This window comes from Leptinotarsa decemlineata, unplaced genomic scaffold, assembly GCF_025532065.1.
Source record: "Leptinotarsa decemlineata unplaced genomic scaffold, Ldec_3_MD MMD2_P_RNA_scaffold_3, whole genome shotgun sequence".
In the NCBI taxonomy this organism is placed as follows: domain Eukaryota; kingdom Metazoa; phylum Arthropoda; class Insecta; order Coleoptera; family Chrysomelidae; genus Leptinotarsa; species Leptinotarsa decemlineata.
The window spans coordinates 201980-210778 of NW_027412530.1; the positions used below are offsets into that span (position 1 = coordinate 201980).

Genomic DNA, 8799 nt, shown 5'->3' on the forward strand with positions numbered 1-8799 from the left:
GATGACATCATGTCTACCCAAAACGTCACCTCTTGCAATGACATTCAATACGAAACCCATTGAATACATTTATTGGGACGATCCCAACGAGCTATGCGAACGTCTCAAATTATTGCTAGCCTCTCGAGATGCAGGAAATACTTCGCACAACAATGAAATCATTGCCATTTTGAATGAACTCAAAGAGGCAAAAATAATTCTATAAGATACACTACGTTCCCCAATACATTATCATTTTCAAAATGGTTATCGATAAGTTTGGACGTAGCGACAGCAACAGAAAGCGAAAATTGCCAACGCCCTCTGGAGGATGTTTGTTGCATTATACCTCAGATGGTAATATTCATTGTGGTGATGTGAAATTGTGTCATGTGAAGAGCCCCACCACTGATTACGATGTTGCTAATAAAAAGTATGTGGATGGAACCGATAATGAACTTGCTTCATTTATATATCAACTAGCTAAGAAACACGAAAAACAAATGATCCAAGTAAATGAAAAACTAACCAAATTTCAAGGTGACATCTCCAAACAAATTACCGAAATAAATTCTACTATCAAGGAAATCAAAAAGATACAAAATAAAGTTCAAGCAAAACCATAATAAAAGAGCGGGGTTCACACATCTTCTCCATCAGTCGTCATGACTTCCAAAGACAAGATTCAACTTGTCAACGAACTACATAAACCAATTAGAAAAAATTATCCTCGACGCCGTACAGTTATCAAAGGAATAGATGACTTATGGCAGATGGACTTGGCTGAGATGAGATCGTTCGCTCACCAAAATCGAAATTTCAAACTGATTCTAGTCGTCATAGATTGTTTTTCGAAATTTGTGTGGACTCGACCACTGAAATCAAAAACGGGGGAGGAAATTACGAAAACGTTTGCAGATATCTTGACACATACGAAACGTTGTCCAAAAAATTTACAAACCGATCAAGGTAAAGAATTTTACAACAATAAGTTTCAAACTTTGATGAAAAAAACATGGAATAAATCACTACAATACGTACAGTATCACGAAGGCTTCTATGGCTGAACGTATCATTAGAACGTTAAAAGAAAGACTTTTCAAATATTTTAGTCTGAATGGCACCTACAAATGGTTGAATGTCTTGCCTGAAATCACAAAATCCTACAATGATACGCGACACTCGAAGACGGGCATACAACCTTCGAAAATTACCAAAACTAACGAAAAACAAATTCTCAAATCAACATACACCCATGTGAAAATAGCTGGACCGAGAAAATTCAAAGTCGGTGATGTTGTACGAATCAGTAAGGCGAAACACGTTTTTGAAAAAGGCTATACGCCCAATTGGACTACGGAATTATTCAAAATTGTCAAAGTCAATATTACCAACCCCGCCACCTTCATGCTAGAAGATATGCAGGGTGCACCTATTAGGGGTGCTTTTTATGGAGAAGAATTACAAAAAACTGCAAATCCTGATATATATCTCGTTGAAAAAGTCTTGAGGAAGAAAGATAAAAAAATGTACGTAAAATGGCTGGGTTTGGATAACAAACACAACAGTTGGATCGAAAATGTCGATTTTGTATAGAATCTTATGGAAAACAAGCACACTGACAATGTATTGGGAGGGCCTTTTGTGAAGAAATATTTGTGTGTTTAACAAACGCACAATATCTGAAACGGACCACGTGATCTGAAGCTATAAGAGCGCAAGCAAACACAGATGGACATTCAGTTTGAAAATGTCTCTCGATAGTGGTTACGGTAGTGAAGTTGAAGTAATATTCGACAGTGATGGTGAAGATTATAATGGAACTCTAAATGCAATAGACAGAGCGTTGGAGCAATACGAAATGGCTGCTCGAAACGAACATCAATTGCTGTTGATGGCATTCCCCATGTCATCTTATGAAATTCGATGTGGCCTAAGTCCATGCAGAGACTTCAGCCCATGCATAATTTTGAAGCAGCAGTTCTCCATTCGTTCCATCAATTTAACAAGTTATGAATGGGCGACCCTCATTGACATCCTGCAACAAATAAAGGAAAATTTCTTCGAATCACAAATCGATGGATATCTAGACGAATATGATCCAATTACAACACGTTGCGGGGATTACATTTACGTCACACAGTACATCGAAAGTAATACCAAACAAGTTTCCATTTCAAGGACACCACGAACATGGAGCTGTTTCAACGAGATGTAAACGATATCCTGAATACTCACCTTGGTGTGCTCTCTGACCGTATCGCTATGCTGGATGCTTTGAACTTTTGTGATTATTATCGAGGTGTTTTCAATATAATAAAATCATGGTTACGTGAGAATAAAACTAATTTAACTTTGGAAGAAATCATAGAAGGTTTTTGTCAAGCCTCAGCTCTAGATAGTCTGTATGCTAATGCTTTACGTGAATATTTATTTTATTATAAACAAAAAAATAGTGTATGATTTATGTAATAAATGAGAAAACGTTGTAACATTTGTTTCATTTAATGTATAAGGTGAAAACAACAGCTTTAAAAAGTTATTTGATGGAAAAAAAAACACCAAAATTTCAATATATATTTTATTCAAATTTTATCAACGTGTGTGTACAACAATAAATAAGTATACAAAATTTCAATATATTTCATTCAAATTATATCAACGTGTACATGTACAATAATAAATAGTATGCAAAATTTCAATATATTTCATTCAAATTATATCAACGTGTACATGTACAATAATAAATAGTATGCAAAAACTGAAATACTCAAACATATTTCTGTTTGCAGTCAATTCTTGAAAAGTTGGTGGTCTCCTACCGCTGTTGAAAATTCTCAGAGTAACACACACCTATTCGTCATATTCAAACAAGGACAAAATATATCAATCAATCACATCAATAGAAATAAAATCCAAATGATAACCTCATTTCAAGCTATAGTGCCCCAAGGTAAAGTGTCAGATGATTTGGGGATTAATTTTCGTTTATCGTCGTGTGGACTCAAGCCTATTTTCACCTGCTTGATACTGAAAACGCTGTGAGCGTATGATCGAATAGTGAACTGCTCACATATTTTTTCTTTAAAATTTCTGAGACAATCCATATAATCTTTGAAATCAATTTTATTTCTGACTACATTATATCGAATTCCCTTTGATTTTTTGATAACTTTTCCACCCTGCACTTTGTAGGTGTACATTTTGGAACGTAACCCTGCAAAGTGCGTGATGATTTTACCATTTGCTTCATCTTTCATTAACCCAGGAATTTTTTTATTCACAAGTGGAATTTGAAATTTATTATCGGGCGAATAATCGGAAGTATCAAATTTTGATAGGTTATTTTTGATGAGTTCTGAATAGACATCTTCACACGTTATTTCGTAGATGAAGCTATCTGTATCTGTATACATTAACTTGCAATTTTCTATACCTAGAGTGGGCACCATGAAATCGTAATGGAAATCAAACATGCATGTTTTTGAAATATCTAAAATTGCCATTCCGATGTACAGAGGTTTATTGAAAACAAGTTCAGTCTTTTTCAATTCAATAGCCACCAAGTCTGTATCGAAAACGGTTCGACTCTGAAATCGAGGGCTCGCAATTAAATTTTTGGCGCCATAACGACCGTTCCAGGAATTCACAAGTTTGACCACCCTGTGTAATCGAATGTTTTCCATCGTTTTCCCAAAAATAGCATTTACCATTAGTTTATATAGATTTTTGCCAAAAGAACTGGTGGCTGCAGCCCTTAGACGAGTATTCAACTCGATGTAGGGACGCAGCCATGCAGATTGTTTGAATTTCACAACCCGATGAATTTTGGTTAGAATCAAACCGTTTTTCAATGCTTGTTTCAAGTTGCGATAATGCAAAATATATTTGTCTTTATGATACAGGGTACCCATTAATTTTTTTTGTTTGGAATTTGGTGGTGCTTGATGCTCTGGACAAAACGGAAAATCTTTATGTGAATCATGTAATCTCTCAGGGTATTCCAAATCAACTTCCAATATGTAGCCTTCTGAAGCATTGTCAGGAATTTCAGTTATATCTTTGTCAAAATTTTCCACCCACTGAAAACCGTCGTAAGGTAAAAATTCTGACATTGCCCACCCATATAAATTATTGACGTCTAAATATAAAAGATATTTTGAAGGTTTTTCGGGATTGTATGCTTCCATATATTTATTATTTGCTTCAGAATATCTATTTGAACAAACCGATATTCCGCCCCTTATCCCCTTTTCTACAAACATAATCATGTCAATGTCTTTTAAAATTTGTAATTTACACTTTGTATACTTCAACATGGCATCCCACGTGTACCCAGGCATAGTATAATACCATGCGGGGTCCAACCCATAAGTTGCCATGCTTTTTTGACGAAAATTTTCAAAAACGTCTGCCAGTAATAAAATATCTGTTTTCAAATATAGGTCCGCATACGATCCCAAATTTGTAATTTCGAATGATTCCCAAACATTTTGTGCGTGAACATATTTCTCTTCTGTTATGTGTTCATCATTTAATTTATTATAGAATTCTTCTCGTGATGGTAACTCGGTGATGTTCAATTTTTCCATGCTATCTATATAATCATACGGAAATACTCCCTTCCTGGTGAGAAGAGCGAATTTCTCCTCATCTAAATGACTAAATTCTTTTTTTAAAATTTCCAAATCATTTTGATCCAATGTGGATACTAATTCATCCAACGATGTTCCCATGAATCGAAAAGAATCTATAAATCGAAATTTAATTTTAGTTTCAGCATCCTTCTGTGTAAAGGAAATGTATTTTTCTTTATTTGAGGGAAGTATGCTCACACAGCCTTTTTTTGCGATATCTCTGATAATGAAGTGACTGTCGTATCCTGAAAGATTATGAAAAGTAATGGGTACCACGAATAATTTTCGAAAGTTGACATTACAGGGGGCTTGGTGGGCAAAACCGCGGAACGCCCCCGTATAATGATTGTGATCGTACACAATAACATCTTTGGGGGCGAACGGTTTTTCGCAAATATGACAAGTCGTTGCAGCACCGATATTATTTAAAGGCACTGTCATCGGCTCAATATTCTTAATTTTAGATTCAACAAATTTTGCAATATCAGACAACTCATTGGCAAACCATTTCATACAGTCTTCACCTCGATAGCTTTTGAAATGAGAGAGACTGTCGTCATAGGAACACTTGAAGTAGTAGCCTGCACTGAAAGGTATATGTTTTTGGTATTTTGTAGTTTTGTTAGATATGCTTTCGTTACATTTTTCCAACAGTGACTCGAAATCAGCAAAAATTATAAATGGGCATTTTTGTTTATAAACATAATTTCGAAATTCCACATAATCGTATGTAGGAAAGGAAATTTTACAATCATTCACTTTTTCGCACAAAACAGTATGATCATTTAATTTTTGCTGACTTGAAAAATAATTCAGGCATCTATCACAAAAAAACTTTTGACCTCTATGATTACTCATTTGTTTTGAAAATAGTCTAGACATGTCTTTGATCCAACAATAATGGAATTTAATTTCAGTCTCGTCATCGTCATTAATGGGTGGAGCCTCATAATCGTTCAATTTTGGAAAATATTTGTCTTGAATCAATAACAAATTAACATGTCTGTCTCGTTTTGTTGTCGTGAGTCTGGCAGGTACTACTACAAAGAATGATTTTTCCTTTGCTTGATTCAATTCCAAAGTGTAAACATTAATAGAAATATTATTAAGTTTTTCAAATTTGGAAATTTGATGTAAATCCATTGGAGTATTTAGCCCTGTAGTATTCAAAACTGTAGAATAGTGTGGATATTTTGACACCCTTTGTGGATCTTTTGCTACAGGATACAAGGCGCTAATAATACTCCAAAAGAAGCACATTTCGTCATTGTTTTGTACATTAATGCATGCCTTCTTCCTTGCGATTTCTTGCGGCAGTGGAATGAAAGAAGAACCATTACCAATCACATATTCATTAACTGCTACCTCCAACAAAAGAATTTTACTCAAAGCCCACCCCGACTGTTGTTCTTCAAATTCGCCTAATTTATTCAATATAACATCCACAGCGTTTCTCATTGTACCAAGAAGCCAAGTCCGTACTTGAATCGATAACTTTATTTGGCGTACTGAAATATTTGCGATCAACAATTTCCCCATCATTTGATTTTTTAATAAAATCCCCTGATAAAGTAAAATTAACTTTGAGGCATGACATTTGTTTCAAAATTTTGGAAATCTCACGTTTGAATAATGGAAAAGCATCGTCTAGAAACTTTTTAGGATCTTTATGAGTTAAATTGATGATTACCCCCGTTGTTACTCTACTATTGAAAACATTGTTAACATTTTGCCACTTTACCCTGGAGCTTCGTCGCTTCAAACCCGAGCCTGTATGTTTATTATTCATCATTTTTATAATCACTTTGAAGCGTTTCAATTCCCCAACTTGTGTAATTATTTTCTTTTTTTCCCCAACCGAAAATTTAATTTTTTTCATAGCTAAAATGCATTTCCTTATATGTTTATTAATAAATTGTATAGCTTGTTTGACAATATGATCCGAATAATCATCTCTGATGTGTAAAATGTATTTATCAATTACCGACTTGATTTTTGGAAAATCGACCATTTGGATTTTATTTATTGACATGACTCACCGATATTTTGTTCACAAATGAAATTCTAGGTGTTATGAGTCGGTTTTGGAAGCTGCAGATAATTGAATTTCGTTCTGTGGACACTGTTGAGATGGTTCTGGAAATTTTGCTAAGTTGGATTTGGATGTGGTTGTTGAGATGACTCTGAAGTTATACTGCACACGTTGATGTAGTGTTCTGAAATAAATTTGATTTTCAATGCAAATATACACCAGAGAAAAATAAAATTCAAGAGTGGGGGTAATGTGTTTCATGGAGTGATTGTGAAAAATGAACGAGCTACAGTTATAATTGAAAAAATCAACTGTCATTCAAAACAACGAATTTAAAACACATATTCTGCAAGTACTAAACACATAAAAAATATTGAAAACACTTCTTTATGCGGATCATATCTATGAATGAAAAACTTTTTGAATCGAACAAAAAATATAGTATACAACCACAAACTCTATACATATATTGAACAAAGAAAAAAGCAGTACTAACCTTAATTTCGTACAATTTCAAATGAAACAACACGACAGCGTATTTTCCTGATAAAAATTCTTCTAAATGGGGGTGATACTCCTCCGTCACTCGGTGTGGTAACAAATTGTTGTTGTTGTTAATTGGTTCCCTCTTCACGACTTAATTTGAATTTTAGGAAATCCACCTGCGAGAAACCAAAAATAAAAAAAACAATGTTTCAAATTATACGAACACTCTCTCAATAAACGACAACATGAATGAAAGTTATTCGTAACTCACTATGCGTTTTATTCAACTAGAAAGCTGCTCACAAAATGAGCTTCTGTTTACTACATAATAAATGTGTATATAGACAAGATATGGCATTGTCAAAGGCAAATAGATAAAATACGAGAAAAACTCTTATTCAGCTTGGATGATTCTCGAGTAAAATTCATAATCACGTTTCCCGGTTATGAGGCTGCCATCTAACATCAAAACAAATTGTGCGGTACAATAATTACTGTAAGAGATAGTATTCGAGAAAAATGAATGTCAGCAATTACCGGTTCTTATCTTTTATTCATTATTAAAGATTGAGAAATATCAGTATTTGTTATTCCTTATCTTCTGATGTATGTAGGATAAAAATAGTTGCCCAGGTTGGCTTAAGGAATACGTAAATACCGCTGAACCGTTTTGTATTACAAAATAATTGAAAAAAACGTTAACCGTCAAAAAGTATGTTTAGAAAAACACTCAAGTATATTAATCTGAGAAAAATTTTGGCAAATTGATGATAATTCAACAACAACTCTCACCACCTTTGAATTACATTAAATTTTAATAATTTTTTTTTGTGAAACAGTCAAAGACGTTTAAAAAATCTTGCAATAAAAATTCATAAAGTGAACATGAAAAACACTTACTTTCAGATAAAATCGTTACACTTGTCACTAGTATCACTGATACAACTAACTCATCACTTCACCTCGCAGGAGGTATTTATAGGAAAATAAGTGATGACATATTTCAAAATCAAACAAAGAGCCTTTGTTCCGTCGCTTTGAGAACTGCATATCTCTGGGTGCAGATTCGGCATTGACAGTGATCAATGTCACCTTGGATACGAATAGGAAAATAGGTGATGACATATTATGCAATCAAACAAAGAGACTTTGTTTCGTCACTTTGAGCCACGTGCCTGGCTTTATCGATAAGTGATAGCGATAATTCTGCACACCTATATTATATATTTTTACCAACTTGAAATGAAACAACATTTACTCAATAAAAATATTCATTTTCTTTATTAAATTTCATAATTGTTGTACAACTCTAATCTTGTTGCGTATTCTAGAACAAATTCAACAGTTTTTTTTTAAATGACGAAGATCTTGAAATATCTTTTTCAATTCACATTTGAATGGTGTATTCTTTGGAATTGCGCCTGCGCAAATACCCTCATTGACTGATGTCGAACGAATCAATTTCCATTATTTACACTAGCCTTATCGCATATTTCCTTGGAATTTCACCCACATTCGGTACGTTCACATATTGAACAGAAATTATTGTAGTCGGAAGTACAAAATTTGTTTTTCAGCATCGTTGACGACATATTCTACACTCTGAGGCTGGAACACTTTGTCTTGAATGCGTAAATTATTCAACTGCTTGAGAACCATTTTCTT

The 8799-nt window shown here is 34.0% G+C and overlaps 1 long non-coding RNA gene across 2 annotated transcripts; it reads right to left on the reverse strand.

The window, feature by feature from the left end:
* Nucleotides 1-6073: 6073 nt before the first annotated feature.
* On the reverse strand, nt 6074-8559 carry LOC141487506 (uncharacterized). 2 transcript variants are annotated; one of them, XR_012468416.1, is made up of 3 exons: nt 8035-8559; nt 7145-7310; nt 6074-6832 (listed from the first exon to the last, which is right to left on the reverse strand). It is a non-coding gene; the product is annotated as an uncharacterized lncRNA (long non-coding RNA). The 2 variants fall into 2 exon arrangements; XR_012468415.1 differs by lacking the exon at nt 8035-8559 and adding an exon at nt 7406-7751.
* Between the last annotated feature and the right edge of the window lie 240 nt (nt 8560-8799).